Raw genomic sequence first — 26014 nt, forward strand, 5'->3', positions numbered from 1 at the left:
CTTAAATGAGAGCATAGGTCGAGTAGTACATCAAATTAAAGGTCTTTATTAGTACACTACAATGCCACAAATCAGACCTCAAAGGGTTAAAACTCTTTAAAACAATTACGCTGGTTTAAAGTTTGAAATATTTTCAATATAGGTCCTGTTCTAGATTGTTTAATATTTTTTAGCTTGGCTCAAATTGTGTAAGTTAAAATTATTAAATGAATACTGAAGTTAAGAAATAGTTTTTAAAGTAGTAAACATCCACTGAAGAATGGTCTACAAGGAGTTTTTACCGTAAGCGTAGGTCAAGATGTACATCATTATAAAGGGGTTGTTTAGCAGAGATGCATGCTAAAGGGAAAACCCTGGTATCAGTTATTATAATAGAACATTCTTATTTTTAGGTTGGGCTTTGGACTTCACTTGATGTACATCTTACATTACACTTTAAAACAATGTACATCTTGAGCTGTGCTTACGAGAATTTTGTTTCCATTGGATGTCAAGAGACACTGACTACCTTAAAAACTATTTCATGAGTCCAGTATTCATTTACTAAGTTTAACTTTCACAACCTGAGCCAGGGCAAGAATATTAAAACATCTAGAGCAGGACCTACATTGTAAATGACTCAAACTTTAAACCAGGATAATGTTTTAAAGAGTGAATTCTTTGCGGTCGGATTTGTGGCATTGTATTCTACTAATATAGACATTTAATTTGAAGTAGTAATTGACCTATGCTCTCATTTTAAGATTTTCTACTGACTCCTTGTGGGCTATCCCTTTGACATGAAAAAATATGGTTGTTACTTCAAAAAGTACATTTATAGTTGCAGTAATGATGTACCTAGTTTTTTGCTTTACCTGTAATCGTTCGGCAAGTTCGGCCCTTGTGGGAATTTTTTCACCCTTTATATTAGTGAAAACCCTGTATTTATAACCCTGTAGTTATAAAACAGTAGCTATTTCGTTTATATGAGATTTTATTTTTATACTGGTAAAAAAAAATGCGCTACTAAAAATGTCCCGCGCTATCCCAGAAGTCTTTTTTGGGATGAATATTTGAAATATTCATCCAAAAAAATCATAAAATCAAATTCATTGTTTATTTCTTTTATTATTTTATAAGTTAGCGTATTTATTAATTAATATTTATAGAAGTATTGTCGTTTTGCTAACTTGTATTTGCATGTACTTCTTGTAATCAATTGTAATAATGGCTGCTGCCGTTGGAAATAAATAAATAAAATTCACACAACATAGATATGGTGGGAAATAGGGTTGCTTATAACGTAGGTACGCATGTGAAAAAACATTAAAAAAAAACAATACATATAGAAATTTAGTTCGGTATTTTAGTTTTTCCACCAAAATTGATGCAGAGAAAAAGATCGGAATAATAGAAGTAGACTTCTGTTAAAAATGTATCTCGAGAAGGAATGTTTATTTATTACAAACAATTCATGACATTCAAATTTGATTTAAATTTTAACCTGAAGTAGTAGCTGTAGTAGGTCGATCTACTTGTGCTTGAAACAAACCTCAAATTTCGAAAAATGTTTCGATCCACTTCACATATTTAACTTGTATTACTTTGTACGATAATACTCTCTGATTTATCAATACAAAATAAGACATTTCCTGAGGAAAAAGGTTAAGCCAATCGATTTCTCAAGAAAGTTTGTTCACTGAATAAAATCTTTCAGGTGTAACATATCAAGATTTTCACTTTTACGCTATTAATAAATATAATTCTTAACGACCGAGCTATCCTCTCCTTTAGAAAAGTTTGCTTCACAGGTTAGACTACAATGTTTATCCAACCATCTAAAAACCCTTAAAATAAGTTCATGAAAATAGTAATTATAATATATTAATAATTGTATTTGTAAAATGTATATCTTTTTTGTCTTTCGTTGGTATTTATAGATCTTTATCAATTGTTATTGATTCTTAGTCTTTTGCATTGTTACTTATTTAAAAATATGTTATTAGCATTGTTATTCATTTATACATTTCTTTTTTTTATTCTTGTTTTCCATTTATAGATTTCTGCATTGTTACTTATTTATGGATAGTTTATTTTTATTTATTTATAGATCGCCTTTTTATTTATTTATAGATCGCTTACCTCCTCGTTTATTATTTATCATTACCGTTATATTCATTATAATTTATACATATTTTATATATTGTTAATTATGTCTAGGAATATAAAGTCCAGTTGCATGTTTGGCTTGTCCCTACCATGTTTAAGCACTGTAATAATTAGCTACCTTGCAGTATATTTATAGTTATAAAGTGGTCTTTGACCGTTGGAAGGAAATAAAATAAAATAAAATAAATGAAAAATATAGCCTACATATAATTACGTGTTCGCTTGTTTGTTTACTGGTCTGTTTCTTCCGGATGTCTCCAGACCAACCATGTTACCTATAAGCCTGATATTAACAATATTAAATTTATTTTACGATTTATTTTTTTAACTGTTTTAGCAATAGACATGAAGTAACTCGTATTACATTATAATACAAATTTTAAATTTATTATTTCCAATCTATTGGAGATCTTTATTTTACAGATATCATAATTATTCAATTAGTTAAATTAGCGTAAGTGATGACATCAATTATTTTAATAAATTTTATCAGTTAAGTTTTATATTTTTGTTTTCTTTCTCACCACTTTAGTTGCATTCATCGATACCAGGGTGGATAACAATGTTTTTAATTGAACATTCAACAGAAAGCATACAACATATGATTGTATCTAAATTAATCCTAATCACCACAGCGTTGTGCCGTTAAACGCACTAATCTCTTTTAATTCAATAACACACTAATTACAGTTTGAATACTCAATTATGAGTCCGACCGTTCCCCCATGTGTTGCAATCACACTAATATACAGTACACAGCGTTGGTCTCGGAGTATCTTTCCCTGTACTGTGTACTTGTGTTGTTACAACTACAGTTATATTATTCATTGCCTAATGGCTAAGTCGTTGGAAGACAAATAAATAAATAATAAATAAGGGCATCTTTGTCCTTCGCAATTTGGCAAAGCACTGCCCAATTACGGTATTGAAAATGGCCTATTATGGCTTAATTTATCCCCACTTAGGATATGGAATCAGACTTTGGGGCAGTTGTGCTGAGCACAAGCTGGAGCGAGTCTTCAGGCTCCAAAAAAAGCTGTAAGGGTAATTCTGAACTTAAAAGCTAGAGAGTCGTGTAGAAACGCGTTTAAGGAGCTGGGGTTTCTGACTCTGCCCTGTCTCTACATTCTCGAGGTGATCCTCTACTTCGTGTCAAGGTGTGCTTTGGTTAGGGGAGGGGATGTTCACCAACACGAGACGAGAGGCAGTGACAACTTTCGCGTCCAACAGCACAGTACAAATGCGTTCAGATACTTACCATCCCAAGTTGGTGTCAGATTGATCAACAGTCTTCCTGAACACATCAAACAACAAAATGGAAAACAAATCAAAACTGAGTTGAAAACCCTTCTGATTTCGCAAGCATTTTACTCAGTTGGCGAGTATATGATGAATAGCTGGAATAGTTGAAACCAAAAATTCTCAAAAACCAGCAAAACAAATAAATTTGCCAAACCTGTAAATTGTGTGAAAGAGGAGTCAGTGATATGTATGTAAGAATGGTCTATTGTCAGAATGAATAATTGGGTTAGGTAGGATGATTGTGATACAATGTGTGCATTTTCTGTTCGCAATACAGTTTTTTTTATTAATAAATAATGTTTTTGTTTAATTTTAAAAATTGAAGGATAGTAAAGAAAATAAGACAATTTTCCGAACATTTGCCATTGTTTAGCGGTATAAGAAATCAATAACACTACGGTCGAGATCTCCCATCTGTTATATTCTCACTTGGATAACTAACCTAACACAAAACTAGAATTTAGGTTAAAATAAACAAATCATAACAGAGCGTTGTGGCACGCTTAAGTCGATTAAGGAATCCCAAATACATAGGTGTCTGGGTGTCAACTCATCCACGCCCTCTAACTCTACAGTAAATAGATATGTTAAGCGAGTGAGGCTAGGGTATTATCTTGCGACTTGCGTACTTGATAGCTAGCTATGGTTGGACTGTGACCACAGAACACCGGTCACGTGTAACTCAGTGCCACAATGTTGCAGTAAACAGATATGTTAAGCGAGCGAGGCTAGGGTATTATCTTGCGACCTGCGTACTTGATAGCTAGCTATGGTTGGACTGTGACCACAGAACACCGGTCACGTGTAACTCAGTGCCACAATGTTGCAGTAAACAGATATGTTAAGCGAGCGAGGCTAGGGTATTATCTTGCGACTTGCGTACTTGATAGCTAGCTATGGTTGGACTGTGACCACAGAACACCGGTCACGTGTAACTCAGTGCCACAATGTTGCAGTAAACAGATATGTTAAGCGAGCGAGGCTAGGGTATTATCTTGCGACTTGCGTACTTGATAGCTAGCTATGGTTGGACTGTGACCACAGAACACCGGTCACGTGTAACTCAGTGCCACAATGTTGCAGTAAACAGATATGTTAAGCGAGCGAGGCTAGGGTATTATCTTGCGACTTGCGTACTTGATAGCTAGCTATGGTTGGACTGTGACCACAGAACACCGGTCACGTGTAACTCAGTGCCACAATGTTGCAGTAAACAGATATGTTAAGCGAGCGAGGCTAGGGTATTATCTTGCGACTTGCGTACTTGATAGCTAGCTATGGTTGGACTGTGACCACAGAACACCGGTCACGTGTAACTCAGTGCCACAATGTTGCAGTAAACAGATATGTTAAGCGAGCGAGGCTAGGGTATTATCTTGCGACTTGCGTACTTGATAGCTAGCTATGGTTGGACTGTGACCACAGAACACCGGTCACGTGTAACTCAGTGCCACAATGTTACAGTAAACAGATATGTTAAGCGAGTGAGGCTAGGGTATTATCTTGCGACTTGCGTACTTGATAGCTAGCTATGGTTGGACTGTGACCACAGAACACCGGTCACGTGTAACTCAGTGCCACAATGTTGCAGTAAACAGATATGTTAAGCGAGTGAGGCTAGGGTATTATCTTGCGACTTGCGTACTTGATAGCTAGCTATGGTTGGACTGTGACCACAGAACACCGGTCACGTGTAACTCAGTGCCACAATGTTGCAGTAAACAGATATGTTAAGCGAGTGAGGCTAGGGTATTATCTTGCGACTTGCGTACTTGATAGCTAGCTATGGTTGGACTGTGACCACAGAACACAGATCACGTGTAACTCAGTGCCACAATGTTGCAGTAAACAGATATGTTAAGCGAGCGAGGCTAGGGTATTATCTTGCGACTTGCGTACTTGATAGCTAGCTATGGTTGGACTGTGACCACAGAACACCGGTCACGTGTAACTCAGTGCCACAATGTTGCAGTAAACAGATATGTTAAGCGAGCGAGGCTAGGGTATTATCTTGCGACTTGCGTACTTGATAGCTAGCTATGGTTGGACTGTGACCACAGAACACCGGTCACGTGTAACTCAGTGCCACAATGTTGCAGTAAACAGATATGTTAAGCGAGCGAGGCTAGGGTATTATCTTGCGACTTGCGTACTTGATAGCTAGCTATGGTTGGACTGTGACCACAGAACACCGGTCACGTGTAACTCAGTGCCACAATGTTGCAGTAAACAGATATGTTAAGCGAGTGAGGCTAGGGTATTATCTTGCGACTTGCGTACTTGATAGCTAGCTATGGTTGGACTGTGACCACAGAACACCGGTCACGTGTAACTCAGTGCCACAATGTTGCAGTAAACAGATATGTTAAGCGAGTGAGGCTAGGGTATTATCTTGCGACTTGCGTACTTGATAGCTAGCTATGGTTGGACTGTGACCACAGAACACCGGTCACGTGTAACTCAGTGCCACAATGTTGCAGTAAACAGATATGTTAAGCGAGCGAGGCTAGGGTATTATCTTGCGACTTGCGTACTTGATAGCTAGCTATGGTTGGACTGTGACCACAGAACACCGGTCACGTGTAACTCAGTGCCACAATGTTGCAGTAAACAGATATGTTAAGCGAGTGAGGCTACGATACTACCTTGGGACCTGCACACTTGATAGCTAGCTATGGTTGGACTGTGACCACAGAACACCGGTCACGTGTAACTCAGTGCCACAATGTTGCAGTAAACAGATATGTTAAGCGAGCGAGGCTAGGGTATTATCTTGCGACTTGCGTACTTGATAGCTAGCTATGGTTGGACTGTGACCACAGAACACCGGTCACGTGTAACTCAGTGCCACAATGTTACAGTAAACAGATATGTTAAGCGAGTGAGGCTACGATACTATCTTGCGACTTGCACACTTGATAGCTAGCTATGGTTGGACTGTGACCACAGAACACCGGTCACGTGTAACTCAGTGCCACAATGTTGCAGTAAACAGATATGTTAAGCGAGTGAGGCTACGATACTACCTTGGGACCTGCACACTTGATAGCTAGCTATGGTTGGACTGTGACCACAGAACTATACCGGTCACGTGTAACACAACTTTACAGTACATATGTCACGTGACCACCTGGGGACATCATAAGTGTTATTCCTGTCTGTTTATATATCAACAGCCGTTGTAACAGTGTATTCGACGTAGTACTCCCAGTTTTATCCGTAAATTATTATGTGTTATAATACATTTATACTACTTACTGCGATAAATATTTTATAATAAGTACAAAAATCCATTTTTGTAATTATCAATATTAACAATATTTAAAAACTTTCTTCAACTTATCCATACTCGTATTTATATCGACGTAGCTTGCCTACTACAGTTAAATTTGCTTTAGTCAGTGTTTTATGACACTTGTTCTTTTTCATAGTAATATTCTGTGAAATTCTACTCTCTACTTATTATTATTCTGTATCTAGATAGAGTGGCTCTAGCAACACAAACCGACCTTGTCGTCTGTATTCCACGTACAGCCCAGTAACCTACATCAGTGCTATGTCATGTACATGAGCTGGGTGGTATTGTGATAAGATAGTTGGTAGCTGGTAGCTCTTTATTTTCATAATACTTATAAATGAATTTTAATTTACCTTAATTAAAAACAAGAAAATACTAATTAAATTTTTATATAAATTGACTAAAGGCCTTTTCTATCGGCTGAAAGTAATGGTGACCTTCCCTAATTGTACTGTATTTATGATGTTAATATAACTTTTTGTCCAGTGATGTTCTATCATGTTTAATACTCACGTGTGATAGGCCTATCAAATGTAGTATTTCTCTTACCATTTATTCGTTATGTTTGTACTGAGTTCGTAAATTATAAACTATGACGGCTCCAGATGGATAATCCTCACTTTAATGACACCGATACCAGAAGATGACTTATTAAAAGCCGAAACTATAGCAGTGTATGACTACGGTTTGGACTATTTGACGAAGGTACGTAGTTACTGTTATAATAATCTTCTTAAACATGTTTATTATTAATTTTTTATTGTATTGCAGCTTTAAATTATTTTTAGAATAAAAATTATTGAGTTTGCGTATATTCAAAAAGCATTTTGACACTTTACAGGTTTTTATCAAATTCATATCCTTCTTTATTAACCAGGTTTATAACGAAGTTTTCATTTTCATAAACTATTAATTGTAATTTGTAGGTCTGTGCACAGGTTTAGATGTGATTCATGCTTGTATATAGTGACCTTTTTTCAATTAGTATCTAATTCATATTTCATGTATTGTTGCAGTTGCTGATATGAACTAAAGGAGCCCGCATTTATTATGAGCCCGCATTATTTTATCAGGTTGGTAGGCCTGGTCCTACGCTGTAGGTAAAAGTGAATATCGTTTCTTATTCTTACTCAAATGTTAGTGCATTTCTAGGAATTAGTTCTTATTCTGAACCAGTTCATTATGTTTTGGAGTCTGCGTCCTTGTGATCGCGGCATTGAATTGCTCTGGACTGTTTGTAAGTAGCCCAACCAACTAATAAAAAAGTTCGATGTTATCAGTGAGAGTGAACTGATTCCTGGAAGTGCGACGTGGACCGCAGACTGTTTCATTCATGTCCGAGTTTGCGCACGCGCACTGATAGCTCGCTGCAGGCTGCCAGCCGCTCCTGATTTCCCTCCGAATGACTGGCTACCCGATAGACGAGGAGTGGTGAATGCAGCATTGTTTTGATTGCGCCTGACGTTCGCCTGGACTGCAACATTTCTGCGGAGCGTCGTGCACATTGCAGTGACTTGGTTGCGGGGGCGCTGCGAACCTGAATCGGACACTCGAATGCAAATAAATAAATTGTTATTAACTATATATTTTATTATATTGCATGCCAGGTTACATTCTTGAATATTTTTACATTTTATTATTTTATTTAATACCATTGAAAGACTAACATGGTTTTTACTCGTGCCATGTCAACAGCAAAACTTAGCAATGACAATTTATTATTAGACAGTGTCAATTTGGATGAGTCTGCTGAGAGTGTTGTTGTGAGGTTGTGTACGGAACATTGGAGCAAACCATCCAGACGTGGAGCTAAGTTGCATTGAGGCGGAGTTAAAGCGTCTTGTGGCGCTGCTGGATGAACAGCTGTGTGCGCGGCGAGACCAACAGGTTCAGATGGACGGGCTCAGTTCCGACGTCATTACCTTGGAGAAGATGCTTCATGAGGAAAAATGTTTCAGACGAACTGAACTAAACGACTCATTTAATGTTCAGGAATTATTAAATGATGAAAAAGAAACTCTTGTTGTAAATAATAATTTATTGACTTCTAGTCTTAGTAAATTAGGTTCTATGTTTAAAGATGTGACAAATGAGCAAATGTCACTTAGGTTAGAGTTAGAGAATAAGGATGCTGTAATTGATGAAATTAGTAAGGATTTAAAAACTTGTACACTCGAAAAAACTAATTTTACATCAACTGTTGAGAATCTAAAAGCTCAGTTAAAGGAAGCTGAAAACAAGGCTTGGTCTAGCAGTAGGTGGCTAGATGACAAAGTGTTAGACTCATATTTCGATGCTTTTAAAATTGACGATGAACTTTCGTTTAGAAAAACTTTGTATTTAGGCCCAACCATAACCCAACTGTTGAAGCTTGGATCTGACGAGGTTGTAGGGGTATTGTTGAAGGATTTGTGTTTTACATCGGCAGATTTCGCTTTTTGTTGTGTGGGTGACAACGAGGCGGTCCTTGCTGATGATGCTGGTTCGCACTGGAGCCTGCTTTTTATAGACATTAAGGCAAATGTCAGCTATCATTTAGACTCTCTATCTCCTTACAACTATGAAAATGCAAGGAAAGTTTCTGAGAATCTTAGTTTCAGGGAGGGTAGTGTTGTAGAAATAAGTTGTCCGAGACAAAAGAACGCCTTTGAATGTGGTTTAAACTTACTAGTTAACACTAGGATTATAAACCAAGGTTTTTTAAGGGAGCGGCTTCGGACGACACTGCTTTCCCTGAATGGTTTTCATGTTTCAATCGTAAGAAACATAAACATGGAGATGATAATGATAGTATACTAGAAGTACAAGAGAAACATGTAAGCCTGAAAGGCGCGGTTTCTTTGTTTCCTGATGAAAATCTAAACAGTGACTTCAGTATTGTTAACAATAGGGAATGGAAAACTGTTAAAACGAAGCAAAGGCGGAAAAAAGTAGCCATGAATCACTCTAGAATACATTGTAAAAATAGATATGATATACTAAGCACAGTTGAAACCGATGAAATAATTTTTAAGAATGTATCTGGTACATGGAAACAAAAACCTGTTCACTGTACTAAAAAAAACCTCACCATCAAAACATGTTAATTGTAGGCTTGCTGTAAATAAATCATCTAATTGTGTAAAAATAAAGTGTAAAAATAAGAACAGATTCGTATCTAGTAGTGCCATATCGGAATCAGAGATGTCAAATAATAAGGATATCCTCACTGAAGCTACTGTTGGGTTGACTTTCAGGTGTGCGGGCTCTAGTGTTGCTGGAGGGTTGGAGTCAGGAAGTGTTGGCCCTCTGGGGGGCGTATTGCTGATTGGAGACTCTATGTTGAAGTACTCGGGTCGGGGATGCGCTCTTGCGGGTGCAGAAGTGGATGTGAATCCAGGCGCGAGAATCCATAACATTAAAGAAAAATTGATCCGTACATATGTAAATAATCAGCCAAAAGTGGTTTTTATTCATGTGGGAACTAACGACCTGTGCAAAAATTACAATGGTGGTGAAGGTTATAATGGCGGCTGGGGCAAGCGAGCGGTACTTCACACCATGGCCGATCTGTTGAATGTGGCGAGGCACAGTTTTCCTAATTCATTGATAATGTTAAGTGGGGTCCTTCTTCGTAATGATATCAGTGCGCTGGCGATAGCTAACTTTAATAAGCAGCTGGCATTGATGTGCAACAATTTTGGTGTGTTGTTTGTGGATGCTAATCTTTGGTTGTTGAGGCGTCACCTTGCTCGTGATGGCAGACACCTGAACAGGATTGGCAATGGTCACTTTGATGTGTTTATATTGAATAGGGTGCGTGAAGTCCTTGACGTCTGTGAGATGCCTGGAGGCGATAGATTCCACGAGAGTGTTGTTGTTGCTGAGTCTCCGGTGGAGCCTACTGTCTCGCCTTCAAGGTCAGAGGGATCGGCTAAGCGGCCGGAAAAATGGGGCGATGGCGATCGACGCTCACACGGTTAGCACAAGTCAATATCCGTTCTATAAACACGGGCTTTGAAGAGCTGTGTTCAGTTGTCGAGGATTTTGCTTTTGATTTTCTGGGTTTCACTGAGACATGGCTTACACCTGCAGTTTCTTCTGATTGCTTCAGGATTCCAGGGTATGGCTTGTTGCGCAGTGATAAACTGCTGGAGATAGGTGACCGTGGTGGTGGTGTTGCTCTCTATGCAAAAAATGAGTTGAGTTTAAAGCAAATAATTCTCGACAATGTCGATGATAGAGTTGAGTATGTTTGTGGATCGGTTTTGTTGAGAAGTTTCAAGCTTTGTGTATTTGTAGTATATAAACCACCAACTGTTCCTTATTCTTGTTTAAGGTCGATCTTCCACTCATTGTTTGTAGATGAAATGCCAAGCTTTGACGGTGTGGTTCTATTAGGAGATCTGAATATTAATCTTCTTGAGTCTGATAAATCTGACAGTAAGTTTTTATTGAATATTCTCAGTTCTCTGAACCTTCGGCAGCTCGTAGAAAGTCTTACACGGATAACAACAACTTCTTCAGCCTTAATAGATCACATAATTTTAAATAATGAGATGGATGTCTCAAATATTGGCATTGTTGATACCTCGTCTATAGTAGATTATAGGGGAAAACCTATGACCGATCACAAACTAACTTATTGCGATATCCACACAAAACAAAGCCAAAAAAAAGAAAGATATATTTCTTATAGAAACTTTAAAAAAATTTGATACCTCAAGGTTTCTGAAATTGGCGGCTGAAGCCGATTGGGACAGCATTCTCTTGAAGGATGATATTAATGATATTGTCGGCTGCCTGTCCGAAAACGTTATAAAGGCCGGTATCGACAGTGCGAGGCTGCTCGCTGCCAATGCCTCGTGCCATCTGCCTCAGGGTGAGCTCTTCAGCTAGCAGCTAGTTTGTAACCACGAATGCTCACTGCGAGCACGCGAACCACCCGCATTCGTAGTGAAGACAGTCGAGACAATATGGTTTTTTTTTCTAGAAATCCGCAAGTGTCTGCCGCTGCTTTTATTGTGATGGCGACGATTATTAAGAAAAAAACAACAGAAAAGGCTACGTAAACCCCGTTGGTGGGTCAAAAAAAGTTATCGAAATCGGTTCGAATATGGGAACAGACTCCAAGAAGACGTGAGGTTCGGTTGCAAATTTCATGCGAATGTCCAAGCAAGATTTTGAACATTTAATTACATTGATAGAGCCTGCCGTGAAGAAACGTGACACGTACATGCGAAGTGCTATTACCACCAAGGAAAGATTAGCTGTTACTCTGAGATTCTTAGCTAGTGGAGACTCATTTACAAGTTTGCAATACCTCTTTCGTATATCCAAACAACGAATATCTGTGATTATTCCAGAAGTATGTGATCCATACATACAAAGATACCTAATCCTGTAACTTGACTTTTCTTTTCCCTTGACCTTTCACGTCGGTAAGACCCCAACAGAGACGTCATCTTCTTTTTCAGATCTTTCACCGAAACATTTATTGACTGCGATATTTCGCGCCACAAGTCTTCTCTCTTGTTTTTATTATAATATTCAGGGTGTTTCGAGTCCCACAGTAAACGTTTATCTGATAATTTAATGATTATCTATGATGACAATTTCGTTGTGGAGGTTTGTTGGTTTACAGTCTTGTATGGTGCGAGGCAGACAGCGCAGGTATCCACTTGACGTACAGCTCGGAGCGAGGCACCTTTGAGCACTGCTCTAAAACCGACAAGCACACGGCTCACCTCACATTGTGCGACGGGAACGCCTCATAGCGAGCAACCCCGGTATCCACAGTCCGAGGCAAAGCCGAGCATTCGCCACGAGGCATTGGCAGCGAGCAGCCTCGCACTGTCGATACCGGCCTTAAGAATATTTGATATATGCGCACCATCGGTCAAAAAGAAAGTAACAAAAAAGAGAGCTAAGTAACATAAATATAAAGCTATGTGTATCATAGATAATAGCGTGGAAGCAAGAAGACGATACTGCGAGGCAAGAAATAAAATGAATGCATCTATAAGGAAGGCCAAAAAGAAATATTACAATGATAATCTGAACTTAAAAAACTCGAAAGCTTTTTGGGCAACTCTTCGATCCTCGGGTGCATGGGAATCCAAACAGGCAGGTGATGTTTTTGGTTTTTCACCTGATGATTTGAATGACTATTTTTCTCGAATGGGTTGTGAAAAAAGAATCAGTGAGGAACAGCTGGAGTGTTATGAGAACAGTCAGTGTGATAGAATTAAAAACAGTTTTTCATTTAAGACCATTACCGAACAAGACATAAAAAGAGTGATGATCAGCATCTCCTCTACGGCCTATGGAGCGGACGGTATAAATATTGTGATGGTGAAGAGTCTCAGTCCTTTTTGTGTTGGTGTTAGCACTCACCTAGTAAATATATGCCTAGTGACTGGCTGCTTTCCTGATTCTTGGAAGCGAAGTATTGTCTTGCCTCTGCCAAAGTCTAACAATCCTTCATTACCCTCTCACTTCAGACCTATCTCGATTCTTCCAGTGGTCTCCAAAATATTAGAAAAGATAGTAGTTGAACAAGTTTCATCCTTTATAGAACAAGAACATGTCTTGCCTGAACATCAATCTGGTTTCAGAAAGGATTTCAGCACCTCCTCTGCTCTTGTGGATATTCTTGATGACATGTATTCTGCGGTTGATAGGAATCTCTGCTGTACCTTGACGTCTTTAGATTATTCACAGGCGTTTGACTCTGTCAATCACCGAATGCTCATCGCAAAACCAAAATTTTATGGGTTTGATGATGCCTCTGTAAGATTCTTTGCATCCTATTTAAGTAGAAGATCTCAAATCACCAAAATTGGTAATGATTCCTCTAACATACTGCACAGATCTGGTGGAGTTCCACAGGGCAGCTGCCTCGGTCCTGTTTTGTTTTCCATCTACATGTATACGTCTGATCTTGCCGACACGATAAGGTTTTGTTCCCTGCACTCATATGCTGACGATTGCCAGCTATTGCTTCCTTACCCATGCTCAGAAGCAAAAACGGCACTAACAAAAATTAACAATGATTTGTCAAAAGTGCTAATGTGGTCGGAAAGAAATGGGTTGGAATTAAACCCAGATAAATGTACAATTTTAAATCTGAGATTTAATAATACCGGCCAGTCTCTTCCCGGTGACGTCATGTTGAACAACTCGCCCCTGTCTCTGAGTGAAACTGTTAAGATTCTGGGTGTTAAAATAGACTCACAACTAGAGTTTACAAGTCATGTAATATATATATATATATATATATATATATATATATATATATATATATATATATATATATCAGAAGGTCATTTGTAGATTGAGGATTGTTTGCAGGCTGAAGGCTGAGGTCGTTCCTGCCGGTGTCAGCTAAGCTCCAGATTGTCAAGTCATTGATATTACCTTTAATATATTATGCTCTCCCCGCATTTGGAAATAGTTTGACCAAAGAAAAATTATTAATTTTAACAAAGTTAGAAAACAGAGCCATAAGATTTGTGTATGGTTTGAGGAAATATGACCATATCAGTTCTTATCGTAAATTGGTTCAAATTCCATCAATACAGGACACTTGCAAAATTCAAACTGTGTCTCTTGTCCACAAGGTATTGACAACCAGTAGGCCAACATATCTAAAAAATAAATTAGTTACCCAGTCAATAATCAGGGAGCGTAAGACGAGACAGGATGCCCTGCTGGCGGTGCCGCGCGTGCGCCTTGAAAGAGGGAAAAAGGGCTTTTCTCACTTCGGTCCCCAGCGCCAGCGGTACAACGGCCTGCCGCCTAAAATGAAATATTTAAGTATGAGGGCGTTTAAAGACAAATTTAAAAAAATGTTAGCTTAAGGAATATTGTGAAGTTATTTTTATTGTTTGGTTGTATATTGTATGTTTAGTTTATACATGACCTGAGTTATGTTTTAAAACAACATCAATGTTGAAAATCGCTCACGAATAAAGGCCTTTTTATTTATTTATTTATTATCTATATGTTTACTGTAACTATTTCTCTATTTACTTTGCCAATTTATTCTAACTTATTTCATGTAATTTTTAGTTATGACGATGATATTAACAGTAGTTCGCGCCAACGTACAGGTTCTTTCTATGCAGCACGAATTTCCAAATTCTATTATAATAATAATTTTATTAAACACTACTCTTATTAGTTTTTTATAGTATTATGACTTGAAGTTATTTTTGCAGTAAATGTGTTTGAGTTTGAGTGTATTTAAATATTAAAGTTTGTAATATTATTATTAAATAGATGTCTTCTTTATTGACTTGGTTTATAACAAAATTTTCTTTTTATTAACTTAATTAACTTTTTATTGCAATTTAGGCTACACGTTTAGATATGATTTCATGCTTGTACTAAGTGTCCCCTTTTACAATTCATGTTTCATGCATTTCTGCAGATACTGATATGATCTAAAGGAGTCCAAAATATACTTCATTCAATTGTGTCTAACATAAAATGTTAGTTAGTGAATAGTTAAAACTATTACATAGGATACAATACATTGTACGTACATTGTCACGTTGTACAGTTGTTCAGTTGGTTGGCCCTTTACTTTTAGTTTGCCCTTTACAGTTTGTTTTTGTCATTTCTGATAAATTACAATATACATGATTGTAAAAACGGAATTTCAAAATTGTTTAATATGCGAAACTGTTAATGAGGAATAATTTATTATGGGAAAAATGGAAAATATTTACTACTACGTACAAGATTATTTTGTACGAAAATTGTATAAAATAAACACTACGTTATATTCTACGTGAGTATTGTTCCAGTAGTTGAAGAGATAATAACAATTAATGAGTCTATTGTTAATAAGTTCCCATACATACGACGCGGGAACACACAATTGTGACGTCGACGCCACAGCCTTGAGGCAAGAATAGGATGGCACGAGAGACCCTAATCCCACTCAGCTATTAAGCCTCTTTAACACCACCCTACTAATTGATTGCATATCTCCGATCCTGACAATAGCAGATGATTTGATTAAACCACTCGGTCTAATTGCTTGTTGTCTGATACCTCTTATTCTGTCTCTTATTGTGTTGGTAAATTGGATCCCATTTCTGTATTGATTCGTGTAAAACTACCTACGTCTTCCATAAGAGGACAAAACTTTCTGACATGAAAAAATGGATGCTCATTTTAGAACTTTTGAGTTACAAACATTTATGTGCCTTAAGATAGAACAATACACTCTTCATCTCAAGAGATTTTTGAAGTGACTATTTCTTTTGGCAGGCTATGGATGTATTTTTCGCACGGGGGAAAACTTTCGTTTCTCTTCATGGAACGTCACGTCACGCTTGTTTGATTTCAGTGGCTATCCAGGCGTGCTAGAGAGAGGTTATTTAGACCGAACTCACTATTTTAAACACAAATTGTTCTTTAGTGTTTTTGTTAAAAATGCACATTTATTGAGGTACAGGGTTGCGGAACACTATATTCTTCGGATAACCTACAATATTCTAAATCACGTACTAATCAAAAGGTTATGATGGTATGTGTGAATAACTATTGTTGATAGTTTGGGTAATCTAATTATATACCATAAATTGGTTATAGAATATTTTTTGCAATATTGAAACTTGTATTGCTCTTGGTTAAACTACAGAGGTAAGTAGAAGGTTTAAAATTATAGGACTAGAATATTTTTCTAGACAATACATGTAATTCTAAACAGACATTGTTCTTGGGATTTGTTTAATACATATAAACTGGGGTAGAAGGATTCTTCAGAAAGTTGTTTTGCTTACTGGGGTTTACAAAAATAATTATATTATTAAATTTATGGCCATTGACTGATTTCATTAGGTTATTAAATTAAATTTATTTACAATTTTGAAAGTTATAGGACGACAGTACTTTTTAGAAAAAAAACTCACTCTTTTTTAACAAAAATTGCTCATTAGTGTTATGGGAAAAATGCATAATTATTGAGATATAGGGTTGTAGAATATTATATTCTTTTGATAACCTTAAATACTTGAAATCGCGTACTAATCAAAAGGTTGTAGTGGTATGTGTGAATAACTATAGTTCATAATTTACATACTCAAATTGTATATCATGAATGTTTTTAAATTGGGTTTAAGTCATTTGTAATAATATTTAAATTATAATTTTTCATGAATTTCACTAGGACAAACTCCTGAGGTGTGTAAAATGTTGAAAATTATAGGAGTGTAACATTTATATTCCCGTGATTTATATTCACAACTAGTTATAAGAAATATTCACTTCTGTTGGTCAGTCCCGAGACTACATATCTCTCCATGTTTTTATTCCTCATGAACTATTCGACTACAGAGTTGATTATTAATAACACGTTTCCCTCTTGTAGTTTATGCCAGTTTTGTTGTTCGAATTGCATGAATGCAACAGCTATTTGGTATTAAAAGCCTTAAGTATTTGATCACAATCTGGTTGTGGCCCCTTTGAAACATGCCTGGTAGTGTTGGAGTGGTAAAATCCAGAAAAAAGGTAAAGGATTACTTATTTTACTAAGTTAAGTTAAGATTAGGAAGCTCTCTCTAACATTTAATCTGGAGACCAATGGCTACAACGTGACTTCCCAACCACCACCAATGGCCGGGCAGGCGGGCTGCTTGCAAGGACAGGATCGCTCAGCGGTCACCCATCCAAGCAGCAGCCATGCTTGGCGTTGCTTGATTCGGAACCTCTGTATCCGCTACATCGCCATTGGCAGGAAAACAGATTATCTATTCGTTATTCATCTTTAAATTATATCAATCGAGATTAAATACCCATTTCAGATTCTTCAGTGAGCCACACATATATTGTCTAGCATATATAGAACAATACAAGATCTCTTCTCAGTTTAAACATTCTATGACTGTGGAAATTCAGATGTGCAGATACGTCATACATCCATCATGCCATCTGATTCACTATCAGCTTTCAGTTACCTCCAAGAAATACTCCTGTAGAATATGCAGAAAATACTCGAGATTTTGCAATTATACAGTGCACAAACTACTCTATCAAACTTTGCCAATTAATATGTCTGATAGAAATAATAAAACACCTCATGTAAATTGCAATCATATCTTGTTAAGTTTAACATCTGTTTGTATGTTTATGTGTTTTTTTTATAAACAGTTCATCTTTAAAGTAAATAAAACCGTGTAAACTTTGATTTTAATGCCTGCTTTAAAAAAGCATCAGTAAAATATGATCTCATCTTTCAAAATTTTGCCCACACAAAAAAATAAAAATTCCGATAACTAAAAAAGGGGGATTTTATGTAAAATTTATAAGAGGATGCGATATGGGTTACTTTTTATATGAACATTGTAATACAAAGTTTATTTCACTACGCCAAATAATAATCATTCACTATATGAGCTAGTACAGTTGTTAAACCGCTGATTTTGACATATTTTTGTATGGATGTATGTTTTTTTTTGGAGAATCACATGATTTTAATGAGTTTTATTTCTTTATGTATTTAAAATAAATATCACTTATCGAAAAATGCTTTTCTGTTATATCCTTCTCTTACCAATATGAGTTAATTTAAGGAAATTACTAAAACAATTAACGTAAACATTTATTATTTGAATGTCCATCTTAACATTACATAAAATACGAGTACATAAACATTATAGCTCATTTTTTATATTTCTTCCATTAAAATATTCATCGACAAGTAACCAATATTACTACACGATTCAAATAGGCTATGCCACAATATTTCAAAACTATTGGTTGGGCATACATTAATTTTTAAACAATGCAATCTAATGGTCTCTTACTACAGCGTTGTAATTTTTCCAAGTGTGCAATATTGATATATAGTTTTATTTAAAACATAGGTAATTAAAATCCTGGAATATATTGGTAGTGAAATAATCACGCGTTGTTTGCCCAGTTGGTAATATATTGTGGATTCCAGTAATGACTTGAAGCTTGTAATGATGTATGTAGACCATGTTTGGATTGGTATCATTAGTGCAGCCGGAGCTACAGCGGCGAGCGCGGTAACAATCCTATACCCACCACACTGTATTGTTGCCCAGATCCTTGCTGATCCATGGTTTCTCTCTCTTAAGAATATTTGTACAGTTTTGAGTAACTAAGGTATAATTTAAATAAACTGGCAGATAGTTAAATAATCATGAGTTGTTTGCCCAGTTGGTAATATATTGTGGATTCCAGTAATGACTTGAAGCTTGTAATGATGTATGTAGACCATGTTTGGATTGGTATCATTAGTGCAGCCGGAGCTACAGCGGCGAGCGCGGTAACAATCCTATACCCACCACACTGTATTGTTGCCCAGATCCTTGCTGATCCATGGTTTCTCTCTCTTAAGAATATTTGAACAGTTTTGAGTAACTAAGGTATAATTTAAATAAACTGGCAGATAGTTAAATAATCATGAGTTGTTTGCCCAGTTGGTAATATATTGTGGATTTCAGTAATGACTTGGAAGCTTGTAATGATGTATGTAGACCATGTTTGGATTGGTATCATTAGTGCAGCCGGAGCTACAGCGGCGAGCGCGGTAACAATCCCCCACCACACTGTATTGTTGCCCAGATCCTTGCTGATCCATGGTTTCTCTCTCTTAAGAATATTTGTACAGTTTTGAGTAACTAAGGTATAATTTAAATAAACTGGCAGATAGTTAAATAATCATGAGTTGTTTGCCCAGTTGGTAATATATTGTGGATTCCAGTAATGACTTGAAGCTTGTAATGATGTATGTAGACCATGTTTGGATTGGTATCATTAGTGCAGCCGGAGCTACAGCGGCGAGCGCGGTAACAATCCTATACCCACCACACTGTATTGTTTACCCAGATCCTTGCTGATCCATGGTTTCTCTCTCTTAAGAATATTTGAACAGTTTTGAGTAACTAAGGTATAATTTAAATAAACTGGCAGATAGTTAAATAATCATGAGTTGTTTGCCCAGTTGGTAATATATTGTGGATTCCAGTAATGACTTGAAGCTTGTAATGATGTATGTAGACCATGTTTGGATTGGTATCATTAGTGTAGCCGGAGCTACAGCGGCAAGCGCGGTAACAATCCTATACCGACCACACTGTATTGTTACCCAGATCCTTGCTGATCCATGGTTTCTCTCTCTTAAGAATATTTGAACAGTTTTGAGTAACTAAGGTATAATTTAAATAAACTGGCAGATAGTTAAATAATCATGAGTTGTTTGCCCAGTTGGTAATATATTGTGGATTCCAGTAATGACTTGAAGCTTGTAATGATGTGTGTCGACCATGTTTGGATTGGTATCATTAGTGTAGCCGGAGCTACAGCGGCGAGCGCGGTAACAATCCTGTACCCACCACACTGTATTGTTGCCCTAGATCCTTGCTGATCCGTGGTCTCTCTCCCACGAATATATAAACAGAGTTTGATGTAACGAAGATATAATTTAAATAAATTGGCAGATAGTTAAATAATCATGAGTTGTTTGCCCAGTTGGTAATATATTGTGGATTCCAGTAATGACTTGACTGAAGCTTGTAATGATGTATGTAGACCATGTTTGGATTGTTATCATTAGTGTAGCCGGAGCTACAGCGGCAAGCGCGGTAACAATCCTATACCCGACCACACTGTATTGTTACCCAGATCCTTGCTGATCCATGGTTTTCTCTCTCTTAAGAATATTTGTACAGTTTTGAGTAACTAAGGTATAATTTAAATAAACTGGCAGATAGTTAAATAATCATGAGTTGTTTGCCCAGTTGGTAATATATTGTGGATTCCAGTAATGACTTGAAGCTTGTAATGATGTGTGTAGACCATGTTTGGATTGGTATCATTAGTGTAGCCGGAGCTACAGCGGCGAGCGCGGTAACAATCCTGTACCCACCACACTGTATTGTTGCCCAGATCCTTGCTGATCCGTGGTCTCTCTCCCCCGAACATTTAAACACAGTTTGGAGTAACTAAGATATAATTTAAATAAATTGGCAGATAGTTAAAAAATCGAGCGTTGTTTGCCCAGTTGGTAATATATTGTGGATTCCAGTAATGACTTGAAGCTTGTAATGATGTATGTAGACCATGTTTGGATTGGTATCATTAGTGTAGCCGGAGCTACAGCGGCGAGCGCGGTAACAATCCTGTACCCACCACACTGTATTGTTGCCCAGATCCTTGCTGATCCGTGGTCTCTCTCCCACGAATATTTAAACAGAGTTTGGAGTAACTAAGATATAATTTAAATAAATTGGCAGATAGTTAAATAATCATGAGCGTTGTTTGCCCAGTTGGTAATATATTGTGGATTCCAGTAATGACTTGAAGCTTGTAATGATGTGTGTAGAACATGTTTGGATTGGTATCATTAGTGTAGCCGGAGCTGCAGCGGAGAGCGCGGTAACAATCCTGTACCCACCACTGAGCTATGTTGTGTCTTCCATGGATATTTGTACAAAAGTGTGACTAACTCTGGTATAATTTAAATATATTGTCAAACAGTTAAATATATCTCGTGTTTTTTGCTCAGTTGGTAATATATCATGGATTCCAGTTATGTTTATTATACCAAATTATAAAATAGAATGTTATGTTAAATCTATTATATCTAGAGCCCTTTAATGCTTTATATGTGGTCAAGTTAAAACAGTCACATCTGGTATAATTGTGGTGATTTCCCTTAGAAAAATAGACACCTCTCAGCCACGAAGGCAAATCTTTTTCCCTAAATATTATTTTTACGTATTATTGTTAATTGTATTTTCTAAGGTGAGAAACTTCTTATAAATATTAATAATAATATACAGCATGGTAACAGTAATTAATTTCTTACCTTTATATGGTTAAAACTAACCGTATAATGGTAAGAATTTCACGCCCTTAAAAAGTTTTTTGAAAAAAACCCAGATTTTATGACACTTCACTTTCGAGGATCTTGTGAAATAGAACATGTTCCTCGAGGTGAGCAATGGAATAAGTGAACAGCCTTTCACTGGTAGATATTTCACGTGTGGTTATAAAAGAGGCCATTGCTGAAAATGAAAAATAGCTTCCAAAGTTAGTATACAAAGTATGAAGCCATTAACAGTGCCATATATGTTTGGAAACTGTTACTAATTTTGGAAGACAACGAGTTTATGGTTTCACGTTATGATATAAGTAACGTGAGTGTTGATGTTTTAAGCAAATATTGATTTAGAGATCACTGTTGATCAAGACATCGCAATTTTCTGTATAAATTCAGATTAATCGGCATAGACACATTTTTAAAGGAAAATTCTAAATACAGAACATTGTACACTTGAATGTTATGGTATTTTTGGTACATTATTAAAAACTGAAACCAGTTCAGATCAAAAGACAACAAAATTACAATGGTTACAAAACTCACCCGTTTTCAGTCTGATTACGGCAAGCACATTGTCTCCTGCAACATAATATATATTTGTAATGGCATTAATTTCAATTTAAAATAGATTAATAAGGGTTTTCTATTCTGTAACATATATTTAACTACCTGTTCAACAGTGAATGTCTGATAAGTTCCTCTTTTCAGAAACCAGTTTGTCAAACTCACGTTGCTTTCGAAGAATCACGACATTCTTCTTTTTGGAGACTTTTCTCTTACATATTTCTTCGTCTGGCTTTTAACGACATTAGCCCCTGTAGGATTTACCAATCTCTCGTAGCCCAATAAAAATTAACTTTAATAATAATGCCATTCAGAGTAATCTTGTAAACTATAATAATATGAACTATGCCTCCTTTTTTTGAGCGTACAGCTATTGCTACTTGCTTGCATTCGTGACTTAGAATTAAATATTTGAATGATAATACAAAAGACTTATTATCATCAGATCATAATATACCGGTAAATGTACATTCAATTTTACAAAAATCTGTATTCTTTTGTGTCTAATGAGTGAAGTTAACCTTTAAAGATAAAATATTATAACAGCGGACTGCATATTAAGTCAGGTTTGATATCTATGTTACAGGGAATTTTATTGAAAATCGTAATAAAATTAATTAGGACTCTCCCTTGTAAGGATAAAGGACTCTCTTTTATACGTCACTGATCAGGACGCTTTTTTATAAATGAAGTGAATTCCGGAGTTTATGACGCAGATCTGAATCACGCCTACACTGACAGCATCTATTGCTGTTGAGGACTCAGGGTGCATAAAGGTAATTTTCTAACGTGGATTAAAAGTCATATAAATAGTACAGGTTTATAATCTTAAAAGTACTCATCTTCTTGTCTTTTAAGATCAATGTTTCGACCTATTTTTGATTTTAAGGATGAGGGTTTTTTTTGACACACTACTGCGCTTCCTTCTTAGGTGTTTAACCCACCTCTACTTAATCTTCAGAAACCGTGTTCTGAAATACTCCTTCAAATTCATTTTATAACAGTTATGTACCAGCTGTTTGACACACTACTTTACTCTCCTCATTCTCACAGGTGTTTTAACTCACCTATACTTAATCTTTAGACACTATGTTCTGAAATACTCCTTCAAATGAATTTTAAGACAGTTATGTACTAATTGTTTGACACACTACTTCACTGTGTTTCTCATTCACTCTTAGGTCTTTAACCCACCTCTACTTAATATTCAGAAACTATGTTCTGAAATACTCTATCAAATGAATTTTAAGACAGTTATGTACTAATTGTTTGACACACTACTTCACTGTGTTTCTCATTCACTCTTAGGTCTTTAACCCACCTATACTTAATATTCAGAAACTATGTTCTGAAATACTCTATCAAATGAATATTAGGACAGAGGTGCACCAGTTGTTTGACACACTACTTCTCTTCCACCTTAGGTGTTTAACCCATCTCCACTTAATATTTTAAAACAGTGTTCTGAAATAATCTTTCAAATGAACTTTTATAGAATTGTTTGACACAATACTTCACTTTCCTCATAGCTGTTTTAATCCACCTCTACTTAATCTTTAGAAACTGTGTTCTGAAATACGTTTTTAAATGAATAAATAGAACGAAGGTGTACCAGTTGTTTGACACACTCCCCCACTGTATTTCAAACATTAGCACGTCCCTTAAAGTGCTCGCATATGCAAGTTTCTAACACTCCACTCAAGCACTTAGGAGAGCAGACTTTGAGCGGTCTAAGACGTCGGACCAGACCTCAGTTAGATATATCGCGGGTTCAAATCCTGTTTGTGACCGGTGAAATTTTTATCAGTAACATCAACCTTGTACTAAATACTCCTTCTTTTTTTAAGGAAAGGCCTATCCCAAGGTGATATAATGATATAAAGTACAGCGAACACAGACAGGATTTGAATCCGTATCATCTTTAACTCAGATTTAAAGTCCGACGTCTTAGACCGCTCGGCATTCTGCTCTTTAGATCCATGGTAGTTGTTATTATATTGGATACGTTCCTCGCATAATAACATATGCAGAATACGTTACACAGGAGGTAAGGCATTCCTTTCATAAAATCTCTTGAGGAACCAGTTCAATGATACACTCCGCGATGTGAACCACTTGCTCGAACAACTGATCGTTTGTAAATCACAGGCCGTGGCAACATGGTAACCATGGCAACGTGGGCCACTGATACACGTAATTCTGGATTGCCACTTGGATCACGTGTAATTATTTCATTGTTATCGTGGGTTATCTCTACTCTCGTTTGTCACTGTAAACCGACCGACACGTTGGGATTAAATATTGACACCAAAATCAAATCACGCGTTTGGAAACGAAAAGTAATATTTTTGTTGAAATAAAAGTACGATTATATCTAACTGCTAAGTATTTATTAGTATAGAAATTCACAAATGGAGAGAAATTTTGCCGTCATTACAGCATAATGTATAGCTCTTTAACATCTGCAAATTCTATTCAAGATTACTAGGAGTGTAACAAGATATCTCAAACAGAAATCCGGTATCATATACTCGCAAATGCATTCACTTGTCACGATCTCTATTCAACATTAATAGGAGTGTAACAATATATCTTACACAGGCATCCGGTGTCACATACTCGCAAATACACTCACTTGTCACAATATATAATCAAAATTACTAGGAGTGTAACAAGATATCTTACACAGGCATCCGGTGTCACATACTCGCAAATACACTCACTTGTCACAATCTCTAATCAACATTACTAGGAGTGTAACAAGATATCTTACACAGGCATCCGGTGTCACATACTCGCAAATACACTCACTTGTCACAATCTCTTATCAACATTACTAGGAGTGTAACAAGATATCTTACACAGGCATCCGGTGTCACATACTCGCAAATACACTCACTTGTCACGATCTCTAATCAACATTAATAGGAGTGTAACAAGATATCTTACACAGGCATCCGGTGTCACATACTCGCAAATGCATTCACTTGTCACGATCTCTAATCAACATTAATAGGAGTGTAACAAGATATCTTACACAGGCATCCGGTGTCACATACTCCCAAATACACTCACTTGTCACAATATATAATCAAAATTACTAGGAGTGTAACAAGATATCTTACACAGGCATCCGGTGTCACATACTCGCAAATACACTCACTTGTCACAATCTCTTATCAATATTACTAGGAGTGTAACAAGATATTTTAAACAGGCATCCGGTGTCACATACTCGCAAATGCATTCACTTGTCACGATCTCTATTCAACATTAATAGGAGTGTAACAATATATCTTACACAGGCATCCGGTGTCACATACTCGCAAATACACTCACTTGTCACAATATATAATCAAAATTACTAGGAGTGTAACAAGATATCTTACACAGGCATCAGGTGTCACATACTCACAAATACACTCACTTGTCACAATCTCTTATCAACATTACTAGGAGTGTAACAAGATATCTTACACAGGCATCCGGTGTCACATACTCGCAAATACACTCACTTGTCACAATCTCTTATCAACATTACTAGGAGTGTAACAAGATATCTTAAACAAGCATCCGGTGTCACATACTCGCAAATACACTCACTTGTCACAATATATAATCAAAATTACTAGGAGTGTAACAAGATATCTTACACAGGCATCCGGTGTCACATACTCGCAAATACACTCACTTGTCACAATCTCTAATCAACATTACTCGGAGTGTAACAATATATCTTACACAGGCATCCGGTGTCACATACTCGTTAATACACTCACTTGTCACAATCTCTAATCAACATTACTCGGAGTGTAACAAGATATCTTACACAGGCATCCGGTGTCACATACTCGCAA

At 36.7% G+C, this 26014-nt stretch overlaps 1 protein-coding gene across 2 annotated transcripts in view; it reads right to left on the reverse strand.

Annotated features, from left to right (window-relative positions):
* Window positions 1-26014, reverse strand: part of LOC124358023 (chondroadherin-like protein) — a 124213-nt gene that overhangs the window by 38609 nt on the left and 59590 nt on the right. For both annotated transcript variants that reach the window (XM_046810275.1, XM_046810276.1), the window contains exon 2: window positions 22137-22172. The gene's annotated coding sequence lies outside the window, so the exon portion shown is untranslated. The remainder of the gene's footprint in view (window positions 1-22136; window positions 22173-26014) is intronic.

The sequence above is a fragment of the Homalodisca vitripennis genome, chromosome 3 (genome assembly GCF_021130785.1).
Source record: "Homalodisca vitripennis isolate AUS2020 chromosome 3, UT_GWSS_2.1, whole genome shotgun sequence".
Taxonomy (NCBI): domain Eukaryota; kingdom Metazoa; phylum Arthropoda; class Insecta; order Hemiptera; family Cicadellidae; genus Homalodisca; species Homalodisca vitripennis.